Source organism: Stegodyphus dumicola, chromosome X1, assembly GCF_044657685.1.
Source record: "Stegodyphus dumicola isolate Sdum_Otavi_A_Nest chromosome X1, ASM4465768v1".
Classification (NCBI taxonomy): Eukaryota; Metazoa; Arthropoda; class Arachnida; order Araneae; family Eresidae; genus Stegodyphus; species Stegodyphus dumicola.
The window spans coordinates 8,490,847-8,516,652 of record NC_140780.1 but is presented as its reverse complement, the minus strand read 5'-3'; the positions used below and the strand labels follow the sequence as shown (position 1 = coordinate 8,516,652).

General features: G+C 30.3%; 1 long non-coding RNA gene across 9 annotated transcripts in view; it reads right to left on the bottom strand.

Moving 5' to 3' along the window:
• LOC146993078 (uncharacterized) overlaps nucleotides 1-25,806 on the bottom strand; it is a 138,793-nt gene that overhangs the window by 56,990 nt on the left and 55,997 nt on the right. For 8 of the 9 annotated variants that reach the window (XR_015038691.1, XR_015038692.1, XR_015038696.1 and 5 more), the window contains exon 4: nucleotides 2,461-2,578. This is a non-coding gene — a long non-coding RNA (uncharacterized LOC146993078). Of the gene's footprint in view, nucleotides 1-2,460; nucleotides 2,579-5,957; nucleotides 6,076-9,452; nucleotides 9,571-12,950; nucleotides 13,069-25,806 lie in introns of all 9 variants that reach the window. The other variant, XR_015038699.1, reaches the window with a different exon arrangement.

The following is a 25,806-nucleotide window of genomic DNA, read 5'->3' as shown; positions in this document are numbered from 1 at the left end:
AAAAATTTAGATGCAATTTCATGGGAGAGCAATTGTAATTACCTACATACTAAAATTTTGACCAAAAATTAAAGAAAACTAAGATATTCTTTTCTTTCGAAGGAATCAAAGCCATATACTAATATAGGGATGCTCAACATATTGTACTATAAAACCTAAACATAGGAATGAAATTTTCTCAGCTATGTGAGATATCCAATAAAGAGAAATTCCGTAAATTGTAGAATAGAACCTACGTCTGAAAACAGACGAAAGGTAAAACATAATTCAAATACTTTACTTTTAGCATTGAAGCAGGCATTCTACATTAAACTGTATTAATTCACATACAGAATTAGTAATATAATAGCTCAAAATATTGTAAGAACCAAACATGCATTATAAAAACATTAAAAAAACTCTATATACATTTATTAGTGTTACAGAAAGAGGGTTTATTCTGAAATATTTATTATAAGGTCACTTTCAATGAAATGACAGAAATTTTCACTCAGAGAAGGTACATTCTGTCTGGCTGCCTAGGTTCTATCCCAGCTTCTGTTACAAAAGTTTCATAGAATTTTAAAAATTCAGAAACGAAACTTATGAAGAAATTATTGAACATACCTGGTTCTATGATTTAGCCATTTTACAGACATAATAACTAAATCTTAAACTTGAGGGGGAGGAGAGAACTAGACTAAAGTCTTTGAATTAAAGGGTATTATAAATTCATTTTAAATCAAATTAATTTTGTGAAAGGATTACACAAATATAAGGAATATACATTTTTACTATAACGTAATGTACGTTTTGCCACTTTGAAAATCTCGAGAACTAAAGCGTGAAATATAAGAAAACTGAAATAAATATTTGGAAAATCTCATCGAACTTAAGTTAGTTTCTAAATTAGATATTTTGAGTGTATTTAAAATTAGGCCAACTACTTTATTCACTTCAAATCCATTACATAATACTAGTATTTAAGAAAATGGTAAAAGATTGCAAATATGTTAAATAACAATTCTACTGATCTAGAAATGGGAATAACTGATTTTCATCCTAATTAAGATCAAGAATATCTCAAAAAGCTATTTAACTTGTCCACTGCTAGAATTTCATTCATACGTGGTTCAACATTTATCCATCGACACCGGAAAGAATTTATCTCCTACTTTAAACAATTTCCATCGACTGAAAATGAAGTTTAAAAAATCTTAAAATCTCAAAAGCAAAGGATGCCGAAGAATTTTCACATATGAAAGACAGAGAAGTCAAACAATGAATCAGAAAATTACAAAAGAAGAATTGGGTGCTTATAAAACCCCTTGACAATAAAAGCGCTCATTACGAAGAAGAGCTCTTAACTGAAGATAAGATGAAGGAATTGTTAAATAACACAAGAGCAACATCTGATCTTTTAGCGGAGATTGACCCAATAAAACAAAAAAACAGGACACTTTAAAAGAACTACTGGGAAACATGTGCTCTTTAGAGCGACACGGTTACAGTTGCATCAGTCATTATTATAAGCAAAAGACATCAGCTTTTTCAGAAAATAATTCTGTCATGCATTTGCCAAGAGCACGGAAAGAAGTCCAAAAGAAACTTTCAGAGCGCTTTTCAAAACAAAGTTGAAAGTTAATCTGCAGAATTTTACTTCGAAAATAATAAAACATCTCTGATATGATTTCAAAATGAATTTTTTACTTATGGAATCAATTTGAAATAGATCTTCTCAAATTGGTTCATAAAACTTCACAATATGCATAAATAGTTCATATTAAGGGAAATAATAACAAAGTATGCTTAAAACAACTAAGAAAAAGCACATTTTGAACAGCCTTAACAGAAGACAATTTGGCTCCACTAACTTTCTTTACGAGTACTAATTAAATTTTATTTACATTTCTTTTTTGTTCAACATTTAACTTTCAGTGGCTTTTAAGAGAAAGAGCACTTGATAGAGTGACTCTACATTCGGAAAAAACTGAAACAAAATTCGTTTATACACAAGCAGTGCAATTACACTGACCTGTTATGAAGAGAAGACCCGTTGGACAGGGAAACTATTAGGCCACACAGAGAGAAAAATGTTTAGCCTCCTCCTCGTAATGCGAAAGGAGGCCACATGGGAAGAAATTACACAACAGCAGTCATTTTGAAACCACTACTAAGCAACAGAACTCTAAGAAATCTCAGACTTCTGATATTTAAAGTGTGATTATCAGTACCACCTCACTCCCAATATTACAATACAATATAAAGAAAGCACCAAATCAGACACTTGAATATGGAATTCAAAACCTACAAAATTAATGCATAAATGCTACCCTAAACATTAAAATGTAATGTGAAGCGTTCATGTAAAATTTATAACTAGTAAAACTCCTATATAAAGCAAATTGTGAAACGGGACGTACAAATTATAACATTCAAGCATTTCTAGTGGAAATAAAGTTAATATAAAACAAAAATTACCAGCCACAGATGTCTTTTTGTTCTGCATTATTTCTCCGTTCTTTTCATCTTTGTTCTTTTTCTTTCATGATATCATGTTCTGCAATCCAAGAGTGCACAAAAATGATGACAAATTACACTAGAAGAGGCCAAGGGGGGGGGGGAAAGGAATCATTAGATTTTAACTACTTTGAAATTAAAGAATAATTATACACAAAGAGAACTATCTAATATTGTTTCTTAATATACAAAACTTCAAAAGTAGCCTTCTTTGTTTTAAATTCTAGCAATGTGCTACATTGTTACTAAAATAATGACTGCAGTCGATAGAAAAGCAAATGATTTTCCTAATACGACAGAAGTACAGTAAACGAAGGGGGTTTTTATTGTATGGGTACAACATGAACAATGAAAGAAAAAAAAATTAGACAGTTATTACGGATACACAGAATAAAAGGGATAATGATCTTTGAGAAGAGTAAATAATTTCAGCGCTGGTAGAAAGATGGCCCAAAAGACAATAGGCAGGTAATTTTAAATCACAAATAAACAAAATAAACTTTACTGTTAGCTTTGAAGCAGGTGTTATATATTAAACTATCTTAATTCACACACAGAATTAGTGACATAACAGATCGAAAAAGAGTAAGAAACAAACTCGCAATATATTAACATTAAAAGTGCTATACATATATACTTTTATAGATTTATTTTTAGAAAGGGCTCAAAAACACCATTCTAAAAACAGATTTTGAAGAACATCTTGGAAACAAAAGTCATAAACCATAAAAGAAATACTTCATTCAGAATTTTAACGCAAGAACCATTTCTAATTTTAAGTTCTTTACTTAGGTACTCTCATTCATGAGAGAGGAACGCTTAGTCAAATGTACAAGAAAATATCCTGAAATATTACCATGTCAGTTTAATGAAATTATAGCAATATTTCACTCAGGGAAAGAACATATTGTTAGCTGCCCGGGTTCGAGCCCAGCTTGAATACATCAATCTAAAACACATCAGATGCCATTGAATGATACAGCATTTTGAAATGATGCAAAAAATTTAGATGCAATTTCGTGGGAGAGCAATTGTAATTACCTACATACTAAAATTTTGACCAAAAATTAAAGAAAACTAAGATATTCTTTTCTTTCGAAGGAATCAAAGCCATATACTAATATAGGGATGCTCAACATATTGTACTATAAAACCTAAACATAGGAATGAAATTTTCTCAGCTATGTGAGATATCCAATAAAGAGAAATTCCGTAAATTGTAGAATAGAACCTACGTCTGAAAACAGACGAAAGGTAAAACATAATTCAAATACTTTACTTTTAGCATTGAAGCAGGCATTCTACATTAAACTGTATTAATTCACATACAGAATTAGTAATATAATAGCTCAAAATATTGTAAGAACCAAACATGCATTATAAAAACATTAAAAAAACTCTATATGCGTTTATTAGTGTTACAGAAAGAGGGTTCATTCTGAAATATTTAATTTAAGGTCACTTTCAATGAAATGATAGAAATTTTCACTCAGAGAAGGTACATTCTGTCTGGCTGCCTAGGTTCTATCCCAGCTTCTGTTACAAAAGTTTCATAGAATTTTAAAAATTCAGAAACGAAACTTATGAAGAAATTATTGAACATACCTGGTTCTATGATTTAGCCATTTTACAGACATAATAACTAAATCTTAAACTTGAGGGGGAGGAGAGAACTAGACTAAAGTCTTTGAATTAAAGGGTATTATAAATTCATTTTAAATCAAATTAATTTTGTGAAAGGATTACACAAATATAAGGAATATACATTTTTACTATAACGTAATGTACGTTTTGCCACTTTGAAAATCTCGAGAACTAAAGCGTGAAATATAAGAAAACTGAAATAAATATTTGGAAAATCTCATTGAACTTAAGTTCGTTTCTAAATTAGATATTTTGAGTGTATTTAAAATTAGGCCAACTACTTTATTCACTTCAAATCCATTACATAATACTAGTATTTAAGAAAATGGTAAAAGATTGCAAATATGTTAAATAACAATTCTACTGATCTAGAAATGGGAATAACTGATTTTCATCCTAATTAAGATCAAGAATATCTCAAAAAGCTATTTAACTTGTCCACTGCTAGAATTTCATTCATACGTGGTTCAACATTTATCCATCGACACCGGAAAGAATTTATCTCCTACTTTAAACAATTTCCATCGACTGAAAATGAAGTTTAAAAAATCTTAAAATCTCAAAAGCAAAGGATGCCGAAGAATTTTCACGTATGAAAGACAGAGAAGTCAAACAATGAATCAGAAAATTACAAAAGAAGAATTGGGTGCTTATAAAACCCCTTGACAATAAAAGCGCTCATTACGAAGAAGAGCTCTTAACTGAAGATAAGATGAAGGAATTGTTAAATAACACAAGAGCAACATCTGATCTTTTAGCGGAGATTGACCCAATAAAAGAAAAAACAGGACACTTTAAAAGAACTACTGGGAAACATGTGCTCTTTAGAGCGACACGGTTACAGTTGCATCAGTCATTATTATAAGCAAAAGACATCAGCTTTTTCAGAAAATAATTCTGTCATGCATTTGCCAAGAGCACGGAAAGAAGTCCAAAAGAAACTTTCAGAGCGCTTTTCAAAACAAAGTTGAAAGTTAATCTGCAGAATTTTACTTCGAAAATAATAAAACATCTCTGATATGATTTCAAAATGAATTTTTTACTTATGGAATCAATTTTAAATAGATCTTCTCAAATTGGTTCATAAAACTTCACAATATGCATAAATAGTTCATATTAAGGGAAAAAATAATAAAGTATGCTTAAAACAACTAAGAAAAAGCACATTTTGAACAGCCTTAACAGAAGACAATTTGGCTCCACTAACTTTCTTTACGAGTACTAATTAAATTTTATTTACATTTCTTTTTTGTTCAACATTTAACTTTCAGTGGCTTTTAAGAGAAAGAGCACTTGATAGAGTGACTCTACATTCGGAAAAAACTGAAACAAAATTCGTTTATACACAAGCAGTGCAATTACACTGACCTGTTATGAAGAGAAGACCCGTTGGACAGGGAAACTATTAGGCCACACAGAGAGAAAAATGTTTAGCCTCCTCCTCGTAATGCGAAAGGAGGCCACATGGGAAGAAATTACACAACAGCAGTCATTTTGAAACCACTACTAAGCAACAGAACTCTAAGAAATCTCAGACTTCTGATATTTAAAGTGTGATTATCAGTACCACCTCACTCCCAATATTACAATACAATATAAAGAAAGCACCAAATCAGACACTTGAATATGGAATTCAAAACCTACAAAATTAATGCATAAATGCTACCCTAAACATTAAAATGTAATGTGAAGCGTTCATGTAAAATTTATAACTAGTAAAACTCCTATATAAAGCAAATTGTGAAACGGGACGTACAAATTATAACATTCAAGCATTTCTAGTGGAAATAAAGTTAATATAAAACAAAAATTACCAGCCACAGATGTCTTTTTGTTCTGCATTATTTCTCCGTTCTTTTCGTCTTCGTTCTTTTTCTTTCATGATATCATGTTCTGCAATCCAAGAGTGCACAAAAATGATGACAAATTACACTAGAAGAGGCCAAGGGGGGGGGAAAGGAATCATTAGATTTTAACTACTTTGAAATTAAAGAATAATTATACACAAAGAGAACTATCTAATATTGTTTCTTAATATACAAAACTTCAAAAGTAGCCTTCTTTGTTTTAAATTCTAGCAATGTGCTACATTGTTACTAAAATCATGACTGCAGTCGATAGAACAGCAAATGATTTTCCTAATACGACAGAAGTACAGTAAGCGAAGGGGGTTTTTATTGTAAGGGTACAACATGAACAATGAAAGAAAAAAAAATTAGACAGTTATTACGAATACACAGAATAAAAGGGATAATGATCTTTGAGAAGAGTAAATAATTTCAGCGCTGGTAGAAAGATGGCCCAAAAGACAATAGGCAGGTAATTTTAAATCACAAATAAACAAAATAAACTTTACTGTTAGCTTTGAAGCAGGTGTTATATATTAAACTATCTTAATTCACACACAGAATTAGTGACATAACAGATCGAAAAAGAGTAAGAAACAAACTCGCAATATATTAACATTAAAAGTGCTATACATATATACTTTTATAGATTTATTTTTAGAAAGGGCTCAAAAACACCATTCTAAAAACAGATTTCGAAGAACATCTTGGAAACAAAAGTCATAAACCATAAAAGAAATACTTCATTCAGAATTTTAACGTAAGAACCATTTCTAATTTTAAGTTCTTTACTTAGGTACTCTCATTCATGAGAGAGGAACGCTTAGTCAAATGTACAAGAAAATATCCTGAAATATTACCATGTCACTTTAATGAAATTATAGCAATATTTCACTCAGGGAAAGAACATATTGTTAGCTGCCCGGGTTCGAGCCCAGCTTGAATACATCAATCTAAAACACATCAGATGCCATTGAATGATACAGCATTTTGAAATGATGCAAAAAATTTTGATGCAATTTCGTGGGAGAGCAATTGTAATTACCTACATACTAAAATTTTGACCAAAAATTAAAGAAAACTAAGATATTCTTTTCTTTCGAAGGAATCAAAGCCATATACTAATATAGGGATGCTCAACATATTGTACTATAAAACCTAAACATAGGAATGAAATTTTCTCAGCTATGTGAGATATCCAATAAAGAGAAATTCCGTAAATTGTAGAATAGAACCTACGTCTGAAAACAGACGAAAGGTAAAACATAATTCAAATACTTTACTTTTAGCATTGAAGCAGGCATTCTACATTAAACTGTATTAATTCACATACAGAATTAGTAATATAATAGCTCAAAATATTGTAAGAACCAAACATGCATTATAAAAACATTAAAGAAACTCTATATACATTTATTAGTGTTACAGAAAGAGGGTTTATTCTGAAATATTTATTATAAGGTCACTTTCAATGAAATGATAGAAATTTTCACTCAGAGAAGGTACATTCTGTCTGGCTGCCTAGGTTCTATCCCAGCTTCTGTTACAAAAGTTTCATAGAATTTTAAAAATTCAGAAACGAAACTTATGAAGAAATTATTGAACATACCTGGTTCTATGATTTAGCCATTTTACAGACATAATAACTAAATCTTAAACTTGAGGGGGAGGAGAGAACTAGACTAAAGTCTTTGAATTAAAGGGTATTATAAATTCATTTTAAATCAAATTAATTTTGTGAAAGGATTACACAAATATAAGGAATATACATTTTTACTATAACGTAATGTACGTTTTGCCACTTTGAAAATCTCGAGAACTAAAGCGTGAAATATAAGAAAACTGAAATAAATATTTGGAAAATCTCATTGAACTTAAGTTCGTTTCTAAATTAGATATTTTGAGTGTATTTAAAATTAGGCCAACTACTTTATTCACTTCAAATCCATTACATAATACTAGTATTTAAGAAAATGGTAAAAGATTGCAAATATGTTAAATAACAATTCTACTGATCTAGAAATGGGAATAACTGATTTTCATCCTAATTAAGATCAAGAATATCTCAAAAAGCTATTTAACTTGTCCACTGCTAGAATTTCATTCATACGTGGTTCAACATTTATCCATCGACACCGGAAAGAATTTATCTCCTACTTTAAACAATTTCCATCGACTGAAAATGAAGTTTAAAAAATCTTAAAATCTCAAAAGCAAAGGATGCCGAAGAATTTTCACGTATGAAAGACAGAGAAGTCAAACAATGAATCAGAAAATTACAAAAGAAGAATTGGGTGCTTATAAAACCCCTTGACAATAAAAGCGCTCATTACGAAGAAGAGCTCTTAACTGAAGATAAGATGAAGGAATTGTTAAATAACACAAGAGCAACATCTGATCTTTTAGCGGAGATTGACCCAATAAAAGAAAAAACAGGACACTTTAAAAGAACTACTGGGAAACATGTGCTCTTTAGAGCGACACGGTTACAGTTGCATCAGTCATTATTATAAGCAAAAGACATCAGCTTTTTCAGAAAATAATTCTGTCATGCATTTGCCAAGAGCACGGAAAGAAGTCCAAAAGAAACTTTCAGAGCGCTTTTCAAAACAAAGTTGAAAGTTAATCTGCAGAATTTTACTTCGAAAATAATAAAACATCTCTGATATGATTTCAAAATGAATTTTTTACTTATGGAATCAATTTTAAATAGATCTTCTCAAATTGGTTCATAAAACTTCACAATATGCATAAATAGTTCATATTAAGGGAAAAAATAATAAAGTATGCTTAAAACAACTAAGAAAAAGCACATTTTGAACAGCCTTAACAGAAGACAATTTGGCTCCACTAACTTTCTTTACGAGTACTAATTAAATTTTATTTACATTTCTTTTTTGTTCAACATTTAACTTTCAGTGGCTTTTAAGAGAAAGAGCACTTGATAGAGTGACTCTACATTCGGAAAAAACTGAAACAAAATTCGTTTATACACAAGCAGTGCAATTACACTGACCTGTTATGAAGAGAAGACCCGTTGGACAGGGAAACTATTAGGCCACACAGAGAGAAAAATGTTTAGCCTCCTCCTCGTAATGCGAAAGGAGGCCACATGGGAAGAAATTACACAACAGCAGTCATTTTGAAACCACTACTAAGCAACAGAACTCTAAGAAATCTCAGACTTCTGATATTTAAAGTGTGATTATCAGTACCACCTCACTCCCAATATTACAATACAATATAAAGAAAGCACCAAATCAGACACTTGAATATGGAATTCAAAACCTACAAAATTAATGCATAAATGCTACCCTAAACATTAAAATGTAATGTGAAGCGTTCATGTAAAATTTATAACTAGTAAAACTCCTATATAAAGCAAATTGTGAAACGGGACGTACAAATTATAACATTCAAGCATTTCTAGTGGAAATAAAGTTAATATAAAACAAAAATTACCAGCCACAGATGTCTTTTTGTTCTGCATTATTTCTCCGTTCTTTTCGTCTTCGTTCTTTTTCTTTCATGATATCATGTTCTGCAATCCAAGAGTGCACAAAAATGATGACAAATTACACTAGAAGAGGCCAAGGGGGGGGGGGGAAAGGAATCATTAGATTTTAACTACTTTGAAATTAAAGAATAATTATACACAAAGAGAACTATCTAATATTGTTTCTTAATATACAAAACTTCAAAAGTAGCCTTCTTTGTTTTAAATTCTAGCAATGTGCTACATTGTTACTAAAATCATGACTGCAGTCGATAGAACAGCAAATGATTTTCCTAATACGACAGAAGTACAGTAAGCGAAGGGGGTTTTTATTGTAAGGGTACAACATGAACAATGAAAGAAAAAAAAATTAGACAGTTATTACGAATACACAGAATAAAAGGGATAATGATCTTTGAGAAGAGTAAATAATTTCAGCGCTGGTAGAAAGATGGCCCAAAAGACAATAGGCAGGTAATTTTAAATCACAAATAAACAAAATAAACTTTACTGTTAGCTTTGAAGCAGGTGTTATATATTAAACTATCTTAATTCACACACAGAATTAGTGACATAACAGATCGAAAAAGAGTAAGAAACAAACTCGCAATATATTAACATTAAAAGTGCTATACATATATACTTTTATAGATTTATTTTTAGAAAGGGCTCAAAAACACCATTCTAAAAACAGATTTCGAAGAACATCTTGGAAACAAAAGTCATAAACCATAAAAGAAATACTTCATTCAGAATTTTAACGTAAGAACCATTTCTAATTTTAAGTTCTTTACTTAGGTACTCTCATTCATGAGAGAGGAACGCTTAGTCAAATGTACAAGAAAATATCCTGAAATATTACCATGTCACTTTAATGAAATTATAGCAATATTTCACTCAGGGAAAGAACATATTGTTAGCTGCCCGGGTTCGAGCCCAGCTTGAATACATCAATCTAAAACACATCAGATGCCATTGAATGATACAGCATTTTGAAATGATGCAAAAAATTTTGATGCAATTTCGTGGGAGAGCAATTGTAATTACCTACATACTAAAATTTTGACCAAAAATTAAAGAAAACTAAGATATTCTTTTCTTTCGAAGGAATCAAAGCCATATACTAATATAGGGATGCTCAACATATTGTACTATAAAACCTAAACATAGGAATGAAATTTTCTCAGCTATGTGAGATATCCAATAAAGAGAAATTCCGTAAATTGTAGAATAGAACCTACGTCTGAAAACAGACGAAAGGTAAAACATAATTCAAATACTTTACTTTTAGCATTGAAGCAGGCATTCTACATTAAACTGTATTAATTCACATACAGAATTAGTAATATAATAGCTCAAAATATTGTAAGAACCAAACATGCATTATAAAAACATTAAAGAAACTCTATATACATTTATTAGTGTTACAGAAAGAGGGTTTATTCTGAAATATTTATTATAAGGTCACTTTCAATGAAATGATAGAAATTTTCACTCAGAGAAGGTACATTCTGTCTGGCTGCCTAGGTTCTATCCCAGCTTCTGTTACAAAAGTTTCATAGAATTTTAAAAATTCAGAAACGAAACTTATGAAGAAATTATTGAACATACCTGGTTCTATGATTTAGCCATTTTACAGACATAATAACTAAATCTTAAACTTGAGGGGGAGGAGAGAACTAGACTAAAGTCTTTGAATTAAAGGGTATTATAAATTCATTTTAAATCAAATTAATTTTGTGAAAGGATTACACAAATATAAGGAATATACATTTTTACTATAACGTAATGTACGTTTTGCCACTTTGAAAATCTCGAGAACTAAAGCGTGAAATATAAGAAAAATGAAATAAATATTTGGAAAATCTCATCGAACTTAAGTTAGTTTCTAAATTAGATATTTTGAGTGTATTTAAAATTAGGCCAACTACTTTATTCACTTCAAATCCATTACATAATACTAGTATTTAAGAAAATGGTAAAAGATTGCAAATATGTTAAATAACAATTCTACTGATCTAGAAATGGGAATAACTGATTTTCATCCTAATTAAGATCAAGAATATCTCAAAAAGCTATTTAACTTGTCCACTGCTAGAATTTCATTCATACGTGGTTCAACATTTATCCATCGACACCGGAAAGAATTTATCTCCTACTTTAAACAATTTCCATCGACTGAAAATGAAGTTTAAAAAATCTTAAAATCTCAAAAGCAAAGGATGCCGAAGAATTTTCACATATGAAAGACAGAGAAGTCAAACAATGAATCAGAAAGTTACAAAAGAAGAATTGGGTGCTTATAAAACCCCTTGACAATAAAAGCGCTCATTACGAAGAAGAGCTCTTAACTGAAGATAAGATGAAGGAATTGTTAAATAACACAAGAGCAACATCTGATCTTTTAGCGGAGATTGACCCAATAAAAGAAAAAACAGGACACTTTAAAAGAACTACTGGGAAACATGTGCTCTTTAGAGCGACACGGTTACAGTTGCATCAGTCATTATTATAAGCAAAAGACATCAGCTTTTTCAGAAAATAATTCTGTCATGCATTTGCCAAGAGCACAGAAAGAAGTCCAAAAGAAACTTTCAGAGCGCTTTTTAAAACAAAGTTGAAAGTTAATCTGCAGAATTTTACTTCGAAAATAATAAAACATGTCTGATATGATTTCAAAATGAATTTTTTACTTATGGAATCAATTTTAAATAGATCTTCTCAAATTGGTTCATAAAACTTCACAATATGCCAAAATAGTTCATATTAAGGGAAAAAATAATAAAGTATGCTTAAAACAACTAAGAAAAAGCACATTTTGAACAGCCTTAACAGAAGACAATTTGGCTCCACTAACTTTCTTTACGAGTACTCATTAAATTTTATTTACATTTCTTTTTTGTTCAACATTTAACTTTCAGTGGCTTTTAAGAGAAAGAGCACTTGATAGAGAGACTCTACATTCGGAAAAAACTGAAACAAAATTCGTTTATACACAAGCAGTGCAATTACACTGACCTGTTATGAAGAGAAGACCCGTTGGACAGGGAAACTATTAGGCCACACAGAGAGAAAAATGTTTAGCCTCCTCCTCGTAATGCGAAAGGAGGCCACATGGAAAGAAATTACACAACAGCAGTCATTTTGAAACCACTACTAAGCAACAGAACTCTAAGAAATCTCAGACTTCTGATATTTAAAGTGTGATTATCAGTACCACCTCACTCCCAATATTACAATACAATATAAAGAAAGCACCAAATCAGACACTTGAATATGGAATTCAAAACCTACAAAATTAATGCATAAATGCTACCCTAAACATTAAAATGTAATGTGAAGCGTTCATGTAAAATTTATAACTAGTAAAACTCCTATATAAAGCAAATTGTGAAACGGGACGTACAAATTATAACATTCAAGCATTTTTAGTGGAAATAAAGTTAATATAAAACAAAAATTACCAGCCACAGATGTCTTTTTGTTCTGCATTATTTCTCCGTTCTTTTCATCTTCGTTCTTTTTCTTTCATGATATCATGTTCTGCAATCCAAGAGTGCACAAAAATGATGACAAATTACACTAGAAGAGGCCAAGGGGAAAAAAGGAATCATTAGATTTTAACTACTTTGAAATTAAAGAATAATTATACACAAAGAGAACTATCTAATATTGTTTCTTAATATATAAAACTTCAAAAGTAGCCTTCTTTGTTTTAAATTCTAGCAATGTGCTACATTGTTACTAAAATCATGACTGCAGTCGATAGAACAGCAAATGATTTTCCTAATACGACAGAAGTACAGTAAGCGAAGGGGGTTTTTATTGTAAGGGTACAACATGAACAATGAAAGAAAAAAAATTAGACAGTTATTACGGATACACAGAATAAGAGGGATAATGATCTTTGAGAAGAGTAAATAATTTCAGCGCTGGTAGAAAGATGGCCCAAAAGACAATAGGCAGGTAATTTTAAATCACAAATAAACAAAATAAACTTTACTGTTAGCTTTGAAGCAGGTGTTATATATTAAACTATCTTAATTCACACACAGAATTAGTGACATAACAGATCGAAAAAGAGTAAGAAACAAACTCGCAATATATTAACATTAAAAGTGCTATACATATATACTTTTATAGATTTATTTTTAGAAAGGGCTCAAAAACACCATTCTAAAAACAGATTTCGAAGAACATCTTGGAAACAAAAGTCATAAACCATAAAAGAAATACTTCATTCAGAATTTTAACGTAAGAACCATTTCTAATTTTAAGTTCTTTACTTAGGTACTCTCATTCATGAGAGAGGAACGCTTAGTCAAATGTACAAGAAAATATCCTGAAATATTACCATGTCACTTTAATGAAATTATAGCAATATTTCACTCAGGGAAAGAACATATTGTTAGCTGCCCGGGTTCGAGCCCAGCTTGAATACATCAATCTAAAACACATCAGATGCCATTGAATGATACAGCATTTTGAAATGATGCAAAAAATTTTGATGCAATTTCGTGGGAGAGCAATTGTAATTACCTACATACTAAAATTTTGACCAAAAATTAAAGAAAACTAAGATATTCTTTTCTTTCGAAGGAATCAAAGCCATATACTAATATAGGGATGCTCAACATATTGTACTATAAAACCTAAACATAGGAATGAAATTTTCTCAGCTATGTGAGATATCCAATAAAGAGAAATTCCGTAAATTGTAGAATAGAACCTACGTCTGAAAACAGACGAAAGGTAAAACATAATTCAAATACTTTACTTTTAGCATTGAAGCAGGCATTCTACATTAAACTGTATTAATTCACATACAGAATTAGTAATATAATAGCTCAAAATATTGTAAGAACCAAACATGCATTATAAAAACATTAAAAAAACTCTATATACAATTATTAGTGTTACAGAAAGAGGGTTTATTCTGAAATATTTATTATAAGGTCACTTTCAATGAAATGATAGAAATTTTCACTCAGAGAAGGTACATTCTGTCTGGCTGCCTAGGTTCTATCCCAGCTTCTGTTACAAAAGTTTCATAGAATTTTTAAAATTCAGAAACGAAACTTATGAAGAAATTATTGAACATACCTGGTTCTATGATTTAGCCATTTTACAGACATAATAACTAAATCTTAAACTTGAGGGGGAGGAGAGAACTAGACTAAAGTCTTTGAATTAAAGGGTATTATAAATTCATTTTAAATCAAATTAATTTTGTGAAAGGATTACACAAATATAAGGAATATACATTTTTACTATAACGTAATGTACGTTTTGCCACTTTGAAAATCTCGAGAACGAAAGCGTGAAATATAAGAAAACTGAAATAAATATTTGGAAAATCTCATCGAACTTAAGTTAGTTTCTAAATTAGATATTTTGAGTGTATTTAAAATTAGGCCAACTACTTTATTCACTTCAAATCCATTACATAATACTAGTATTTAAGAAAATGGTAAAAGATTGCAAATATGTTAAATAACAATTCTACTGATCTAGAAATGGGAATAACTGATTTTCATCCTAATTAAGATCAAGAATATCTCAAAAAGCTATTTAACTTGTCCACTGCTAGAATTTCATTCATACGTGGTTCAACATTTATCCATCGACACCGGAAAGAATTTATCTCCTACTTTAAACAATTTCCATCGACTGAAAATGAAGTTTAAAAAATCTTAAAATCTCAAAAGCAAAGGATGCCGAAGAATTTTCACATATGAAAGACAGAGAAGTCAAACAATGAATCAGAAAATTACAAAAGAAGAATTGGGTGCTTATAAAACCCCTTGACAATAAAAGCGCTCATTACGAAGAAGAGCTCTTAACTGAAGATAAGATGAAGGAATTGTTAAATAAGACAAGAGCAACATCTGATCTTTTAGCGGAGATTGACCCAATAAAAGAAAAAACAGGACACTTTAAAAGAACTACTGGGAAACATGTGCTCTTTAGAGCGACACGGTTACAGTTGCATCAGTCATTATTATAAGCAAAAGACATCAGCTTTTTCAGAAAATAATTCTGTCATGCATTTGCCAAGAGCACGGAAAGAAGTCCAAAAGAAACTTTCAGAGCGCTTTTCAAAACAAAGTTGAAAGTTAATCTGCAGAATTTTACTTCGAAAATAATAAAACATCTCTGATATGATTTCAAAATGAATTTTTTACTTATGGAATCAATTTTAAAAAGATCTTCTCAAATTGGTTCATAAAACTTCACAATATGCCAAAATAGTTCATATTAAGGGAAAAAATAATAAAGTATGCTTAAAACAACTAAGAAAAAGCACATTTTGAACAGCCTTAACAGAAGACAATTTGGCTCCACTAACTTTCTTTACGAGTACTCATTAAATTTTATTTACATTTCTTTTTTGTTCAACATTTAACTTTCAGTGGCTTTTAAGAGAAAGAGCACTTGATAGAGAGACTCTACATTCGGAAAAAACTGAAACAAAATTCGTTTATACACAAGCAGTGCAATTACACTGACCTGTTATGAAGAGAAGACCCGTTGGACAGGGAAACTATTAGGCCACACAGAGAGAAAAATGTTTAGCCTCCTTCTCGTAATGCGAAAGGAGGCCACATGGAAAGAAATTACACAACAGCAGTCATTTTGAAACCACTACTAAGCAACAGAACTCTAAGAAATCTCAGACTTCTGATATTTAAAGTGTGATTATCAGTACCACCTCACTCCCAATATTACAACACAATATAAAGAAAGCACCAAATCAGACACTTGAATATGGAATTCAAAACCTACAAAATTAATGCATAAATGCTACCCTAAACATTAAAATGTAATGTGAAGCGTTCATGTAAAATTTATAACTAGTAAAACTCCAATATAAAGCAAATTGTGAAACGGGACGTACAAATTATAAAATTCAAGCATTTCTAGTGGAAATAAAGTTAATATAAAACAAAAATTACCAGCCACAGATGTCTTTTTGTTCTGCATTATTTCTCCGTTCTTTTCGTCTTCGTTCTTTTTCTTTCATGATATCATGTTCTGCAATCCAAGAGTGCACAAAAGGAATCATTAGATTTTAACTACTTTGAAATTAAAGAATAATTATACACAAAGAGAACTATCTAATATTGTTTCTTAATATACAAAACTTCAAAAGTAGCCTTCTTTGTTTTAAATTCTAGCAATGTGCTACATTTTTACTAAAATCATGACTGCAGTCGATAGAAAAGCAAATGATTTTCCTAATACGACAGAAGTACAGTAAGCGAAGGGGGTTTTTATTGTATGGGTACAACATGAACAATGAAAGAAAAAAAAATTAGACAGTTATTACGGATACACAGAATAAAAGGGATAATGATCTTTGAGAAGAGTAAATAATTTCAGCGCTGGTAGAAAGATGGTGCAAAAGACAATAGGCAGGTAATTTTAAATCACAAATAAACAAAATAAACTTTACTGTTAGCTTTCAAGCAGGTATTATATATTAAACTATCTTAATTCACACACAGAATTAGTGACATAACAGATAGAAAAAGAGTAAGAAACAAACTCGCAATATATTAACATTAAAAGTGCTATACATATATACTTTTATAGATTTATTTTTAGAAAGGGCTCAAAAACACCATTCTAAAAACAGATTTCGAAGAACATCTTGGAAACAAAAGTCATAAACCATAAAAGAAATACTTCATTCAGAATTTTAACGTAAGAACCATTTCTAATTTTAAGTTCTTTACTTAGGTACTCTCATTCATGAGAGAGGAACGCTTAGTCAAATGTACAAGAAAATATCCTGAAATATTACCATGTCAGTTTAATGAAATTATAGCAATATTTCACTCAGGGAAAGAACATATTGTTAGCTGCCCGGGTTCGAGCCCAGCTTGAATACATCAATCTAAAACACATCAGATGCCATTGAATGATACAGCATTTTGAAATGATGCAAAAAATTTTGATGCAATTTCGTGGGAGAGCAATTGTAATTACCTACATACTAAAATTTTGACCAAAAATTAAAGAAAACTAAGATATTCTTTTCTTTCGAAGGAATCAAAGCCATATACTAATATAGGGATGCTCAACATATTGTACTATAAAACCTAAACATAGGAATGAAATTTTCTCAGCTATGTGAGATATCCAATAAAGAGAAATTCCGTAAATTGTAGAATAGAACCTACGTCTGAAAACAGACGAAAGGTAAAACATAATTCAAATACTTTACTTTTAGCATTGAAGCAGGCATTCTACATTAAACTGTATTAATTCACATACAGAATTAGTAATATAATAGCTCAAAATATTGTAAGAACCAAACATGCATTATAAAAACATTAAAAAAACTCTATATACAATTATTAGTGTTACAGAAAGAGGGTTTATTCTGAAATATTTATTATAAGGTCACTTTCAATGAAATGATAGAAATTTTCACTCAGAGAAGGTACATTCTGTCTGGCTGCCTAGGTTCTATCCCAGCTTCTGTTACAAAAGTTTCATAGAATTTTTAAAATTCAGAAACGAAACTTATGAAGAAATTATTGAACATACCTGGTTCTATGATTTAGCCATTTTACAGACATAATAACTAAATCTTAAACTTGAGGGGGAGGAGAGAACTAGACTAAAGTCTTTGAATTAAAGGGTATTATAAATTCATTTTAAATCAAATTAATTTTGTGAAAGGATTACACAAATATAAGGAATATACATTTTTACTATAACGTAATGTACGTTTTGCCACTTTGAAAATCTCGAGAACGAAAGCGTGAAATATAAGAAAACTGAAATAAATATTTGGAAAATCTCATCGAACTTAAGTTAGTTTCTAAATTAGATATTTTGAGTGTATTTAAAATTAGGCCAACTACTTTATTCACTTCAAATCCATTACATAATACTAGTATTTAAGAAAATGGTAAAAGATTGCAAATATGTTAAATAACAATTCTACTGATCTAGAAATGGGAATAACTGATTTTCATCCTAATTAAGATCAAGAATATCTCAAAAAGCTATTTAACTTGTCCACTGCTAGAATTTCATTCATACGTGGTTCAACATTTATCCATCGACACCGGAAAGAATTTATCTCCTACTTTAAACAATTTCCATCGACTGAAAATGAAGTTTAAAAAATCTTAAAATCTCAAAAGCAAAGGATGCCGAAGAATTTTCACATATGAAAGACAGAGAAGTCAAACAATGAATCAGAAAATTACAAAAGAAGAATTGGGTGCTTATAAAACCCCTTGACAATAAAAGCGCTCATTACGAAGAAGAGCTCTTAACTGAAGATAAGATGAAGGAATTGTTAAATAAGACAAGAGCAACATCTGATCTTTTAGCGGAGATTGACCCAATAAAAGAAAAAACAGGACACTTTAAAAGAACTACTGGGAAACATGTGCTCTTTAGAGCGACACGGTTACAGTTGCATCAGTCATTATTATAAGCAAAAGACATCAGCTTTTTCAGAAAATAATTCTGTCATGCATTTGCCAAGAGCACGGAAAGAAGTCCAAAAGAAACTTTCAGAGCGCTTTTCAAAACAAAGTTGAAAGTTAATCTGCAGAATTTTACTTCGAAAATAATAAAACATCTCTGATATGATTTCAAAATGAATTTTTTACTTATGGAATCAATTTTAAATAGATCTTCTCAAATTGGTTCATAAAACTTCACAATATGCATAAATAGTTCATATTAAGGGAAATAATAACAAAGTATGCTTAAAACAACTAAGAAAAAGCACATTTTGAACAGCCTTAACAGAAGACAATTTGGCTCCACTAACTTTCTTTACGAGTACTCATTAAATTTTATTTACATTTCTTTTTTGTTCAACATTTAACTTTCAGTGGCTTTTAAGAGAAAGAGCACTTGATAGAGTGACTCTACATTCGGAAAAAACTGAAACAAAATTCGTTTATACACAAGCAGTGCAATTACACTGACCTGTTATGAAGAGAAGACCCGTTGGACAGGGAAACTATTAGGCCACACAGAGAGAAAAATGTTTAGCCTCCTTCTCGTAATGCGAAAGGAGGCCACATGGAAAGAAATTACACAACAGCAGTCATTTTGAAACCACTACTAAGCAACAGAACTCTAAGAAATCTCAGACTTCTGATATTTAAAGTGTGATTATCAGTTACCACCTCACTCCCAATATTACAACACAATATAAAGAAAGCACCAAATCAGACACTTGAATATGGAATTCAAAACCTACAAAATTAATGCATAAATGCTACCCTAAACATTAAAATGTAATGTGAAGCGTTCATGTAAAATTTATAACTAGTAAAACTCCAATATAAAGCAAATTGTGAAACGGGACGTACAAATTATAACATTCAAGCATTTCTAGTGGAAATAAAGTTAATATAAAACAAAAATTACCAGCCACAGATGTCTTTTTGTTCTGCATTATTTCTCCGTTCTTTTCGTCTTCGTTCTTTTTCTTTCATGATATCATGTTCTGCAATCCAAGAGTGCACAAAAGGAATCATTAGATTTTAACTACTTTGAAATTAAAGAATAATTATACACAAAGAGAACTATCTAATATTGTTTCTTAATATACAAAACTTCAAAAGTAGCCTTCTTTGTTTTAAATTCTAGCAATGTGCTACATTTTTACTAAAATCATGACTGCAGTCGATAGAAAAGCAAATGATTTTCCTAATACGACAGAAGTACAGTAAGCGAAGGGGGTTTTTATTGTATGGGTACAACATGAACAATGAAAGAAAAAAAAATTAGACAGTTATTACGGATACACAGAATAAAAGGGATAATGATCTTTGAGAAGAGTAAATAATTTCAGCGCTGGTAGAAAGATGGTGCAAAAGACAATAGGCAGGTAATTTTAAATCACAAATAAACAAAATAAACTTTACTGTTAGCTTTCAAGCAGGTATTATATATTAAACTATCTTAATTCACACACAGAATTAGTGACATAACAGATCGAAAAAGAGTAAGAAACAAACTCGCATTATATTAACATTAAAAGTGCTATACATATATACTTTTATAGATTTATTTTTAGAAAGGGCTCAAAAACACCATTCTAAAAACAGATTTCGAAGAACATCTTGGAAACAAAAGTCATAAACCATAAAAGAAATACTTCATTCAGAATTTTAACGTAAGAACCATTTCTAATTTTAAGTTCTTTACTTAGGTACTCTCATTCATGAGAGAGGAACACTTAGTCAAATGTACAAGAAAATATCCTGAAATATTACCATGTCACTTTAATGAAATTATAGCAATATTTCACTCAGGGAAAGAACATATTGTTAGCTGCCCGGGTTCGAGCCCAGCTTGAATACATCAATCTAAAACACATCAGATGCCATTGAATGATACAGCATTTTGAAATGATGCAAAAAATTTTGATGCAATTTCGTGGGAGAGCAATTGTAATTACCTACATACTAAAATTTTGACCAAAAATTAAAGAAAACTAAGATATTCTTTTCTTTCGAAGGAATCAAAGCCATATACTAATATAGGGATGCTCAACATATTGTACTATAAAACCTAAACATAGGAATGAAATTTTCTCAGCTATGTGAGATATCCAATAAAGAGAAATTCCGTAAATTGTAGAATAGAACCTACGTCTGAAAACAGACGAAAGGTAAAACATAATTCAAATACTTTACTTTTAGCATTGAAGCAGGCATTCTACATTAAACTGTATTAATTCACATACAGAATTAGTAATATAATAGCTCAAAATATTGTAAGAACCAAACATGCATTATAAAAACATTAAAAAAACTCTATATACAATTATTAGTGTTACAGAAAGAGGGTTTATTCTGAAATATTTATTATAAGGTCACTTTCAATGAAATGATAGAAATTTTCACTCAGAGAAGGTACATTCTGTCTGGCTGCCTAGGTTCTATCCCAGCTTCTGTTACAAAAGTTTCATAGAATTTTTAAAATTCAGAAACGAAACTTATGAAGAAATTATTGAACATACCTGGTTCTATGATTTAGCCATTTTACAGACATAATAACTAAATCTTAAACTTGAGGGGGAGGAGAGAACTAGACTAAAGTCTTTGAATTAAAGGGTATTATAAATTCATTTTAAATCAAATTAATTTTGTGAAAGGATTACACAAATATAAGGAATATACATTTTTACTATAACGTAATGTACGTTTTGCCACTTTGAAAATCTCGAGAACGAAAGCGTGAAATATAAGAAAACTGAAATAAATATTTGGAAAATCTCATCGAACTTAAGTTAGTTTCTAAATTAGATATTTTGAGTGTATTTAAAATTAGGCCAACTACTTTATTCACTTCAAATCCATTACATAATACTAGTATTTAAGAAAATGGTAAAAGATTGCAAATATGTTAAATAACAATTCTACTGATCTAGAAATGGGAATAACTGATTTTCATCCTAATTAAGATCAAGAATATCTCAAAAAGCTATTTAACTTGTCCACTGCTAGAATTTCATTCATACGTGGTTCAACATTTATCCATCGACACCGGAAAGAATTTATCTCCTACTTTAAACAATTTCCATCGACTGAAAATGAAGTTTAAAAAATCTTAAAATCTCAAAAGCAAAGGATGCCGAAGAATTTTCACATATGAAAGACAGAGAAGTCAAACAATGAATCAGAAAATTACAAAAGAAGAATTGGGTGCTTATAAAACCCCTTGACAATAAAAGCGCTCATTACGAAGAAGAGCTCTTAACTGAAGATAAGATGAAGGAATTGTTAAATAAGACAAGAGCAACATCTGATCTTTTAGCGGAGATTGACCCAATAAAAGAAAAAACAGGACACTTTAAAAGAACTACTGGGAAACATGTGCTCTTTAGAGCGACACGGTTACAGTTGCATCAGTCATTATTATAAGCAAAAGACATCAGCTTTTTCAGAAAATAATTCTGTCATGCATTTGCCAAGAGCACGGAAAGAAGTCCAAAAGAAACTTTCAGAGCGCTTTTCAAAACAAAGTTGAAAGTTAATCTGCAGAATTTTACTTCGAAAATAATAAAACATCTCTGATATGATTTCAAAATGAATTTTTTACTTATGGAATCAATTTTAAAAAGATCTTCTCAAATTGGTTCATAAAACTTCACAATATGCCAAAATAGTTCATATTAAGGGAAAAAATAATAAAGTATGCTTAAAACAACTAAGAAAAAGCACATTTTGAACAGCCTTAACAGAAGACAATTTGGCTCCACTAACTTTCTTTACGAGTACTCATTAAATTTTATTTACATTTCTTTTTTGTTCAACATTTAACTTTCAGTGGCTTTTAAGAGAAAGAGCACTTGATAGAGAGACTCTACATTCGGAAAAAACTGAAACAAAATTCGTTTATACACAAGCAGTGCAATTACACTGACCTGTTATGAAGAGAAGACCCGTTGGACAGGGAAACTATTAGGCCACACAGAGAGAAAAATGTTTAGCCTCCTTCTCGTAATGCGAAAGGAGGCCACATGGAAAGAAATTACACAACAGCAGTCATTTTGAAACCACTACTAAGCAACAGAACTCTAAGAAATCTCAGACTTCTGATATTTAAAGTGTGATTATCAGTACCACCTCACTCCCAATATTACAACACAATATAAAGAAAGCACCAAATCAGACACTTGAATATGGAATTCAAAACCTACAAAATTAATGCATAAATGCTACCCTAAACATTAAAATGTAATGTGAAGCGTTCATGTAAAATTTATAACTAGTAAAACTCCAATATAAAGCAAATTGTGAAACGGGACGTACAAATTATAAAATTCAAGCATTTCTAGTGGAAATAAAGTTAATATAAAACAAAAATTACCAGCCACAGATGTCTTTTTGTTCTGCATTATTTCTCCGTTCTTTTCGTCTTCGTTCTTTTTCTTTCATGATATCATGTTCTGCAATCCAAGAGTGCACAAAAGGAATCATTAGATTTTAACTACTTTGAAATTAAAGAATAATTATACACAAAGAGAACTATCTAATATTGTTTCTTAATATACAAAACTTCAAAAGTAGCCTTCTTTGTTTTAAATTCTAGCAATGTGCTACATTTTTACTAAAATCATGACTGCAGTCGATAGAAAAGCAAATGATTTTCCTAATACGACAGAAGTACAGTAAGCGAAGGGGGTTTTTATTGTATGGGTACAACATGAACAATGAAAGAAAAAAAAATTAGACAGTTATTACGGATACACAGAATAAAAGGGATAATGATCTTTGAGAAGAGTAAATAATTTCAGCGCTGGTAGAAAGATGGTGCAAAAGACAATAGGCAGGTAATTTTAAATCACAAATAAACAAAATAAACTTTACTGTTAGCTTTCAAGCAGGTATTATATATTAAACTATCTTAATTCACACACAGAATTAGTGACATAACAGATAGAAAAAGAGTAAGAAACAAACTCGCAATATATTAACATTAAAAGTGCTATACATATATACTTTTATAGATTTATTTTTAGAAAGGGCTCAAAAACACCATTCTAAAAACAGATTTCGAAGAACATCTTGGAAACAAAAGTCATAAACCATAAAAGAAATACTTCATTCAGAATTTTAACGTAAGAACCATTTCTAATTTTAAGTTCTTTACTTAGGTACTCTCATTCATGAGAGAGGAACGCTTAGTCAAATGTACAAGAAAATATCCTGAAATATTACCATGTCAGTTTAATGAAATTATAGCAATATTTCACTCAGGGAAAGAACATATTGTTAGCTGCCCGGGTTCGAGCCCAGCTTGAATACATCAATCTAAAACACATCAGATGCCATTGAATGATACAGCATTTTGAAATGATGCAAAAAATTTAGATGCAATTTCGTGGGAGAGCAATTGTAATTACCTACATACTAAAATTTTGACCAAAAATTAAAGAAAACTAAGATATTCTTTACTTTCGAAGGAATCAAAGCCATATACTAATATAGGGATGCTCAACATATTGTACTATAAAACCTAAACATAGGAATGAAATTTTCTCAGCTATGTGAGATATCCAATAAAGAGAAATTCCGTAAATTGTAGAATAGAACCTACGTCTGAAAACAGACGAAAGGTAAAACATAATTCAAATACTTTACTTTTAGCATTGAAGCAGGCATTCTACATTAAACTGTATTAATTCACATACAGAATTAGTAATATAATAGCTCAAAATATTGTAAGAACCAAACATGCATTATAAAAACATTAAAAAAACTCTATATCCATTTATTAGTGTTACAGAAAGAGGGTTTATTCTGAAATATTTATTATAAGGTCACTTTCAATGAAATGATAGAAATTTTCACTCAGAGAAGGTACATTCTGTCTGGCTGCCTAGGTTCTATCCCAGCTTCTGTTACAAAAGTTTCATAGAATTTTAAAAATTCAGAAACGAAACATTATGAAGAAATTATTGAACATACCTGGTTCTATGATTTAGCCATTTTACAGACATAATAACTAAATCTTAAACTTGAGGGGGAGGAGAGAACTAGACTAAAGTCTTTGAATTAAAGGGTATTATAAATTCATTTTAAATCAAATTAATTTTGTGAAAGGATTACACAAATATAAGGAATATACATTTTTACTATAACGTAATGTACGTTTTGCCACTTTGAAAATCTCGAGAACGAAAGCGTGAAATATAAGAAAACTGAAATAAATATTTGGAAAATCTCATCGAACTTAAGTTAGTTTCTAAATTAGATATTTTGAGTGTATTTAAAATTAGGCCAACTACTTTATTCACTTCAAATCCATTACATAATACTAGTATTTAAGAAAATGGTAAAAGATTGCAAATATGTTAAATAACAATTCTACTGATCTAGAAATGGGAATAACTGATTTTCATCCTAATTAAGATCAAGAATATCTCAAAAAGCTATTTAACTTGTCCACTGCTAGAATTTCATTCATACGTGGTTCAACATTTATCCATCGACACCGGAAAGAATTTATCTCCTACTTTAAACAATTTCCATCGACTGAAAATGAAGTTTAAAAAATCTTAAAATCTCAAAAGCAAAGGATGCCGAAGAATTTTCACATATGAAAGACAGAGAAGTCAAACAATGAATCAGAAAATTACAAAAGAAGAATTGGGTGCTTATAAAACCCCTTGACAATAAAAGCGCTCATTACGAAGAAGAGCTCTTAACTGAAGATAAGATGAAGGAATTGTTAAATAACACAAGAGCAACATCTGATCTTTTAGCGGAGATTGACCCAATAAAAGAAAAAACAGGACACTTTAAAAGAACTACTGGGAAACAT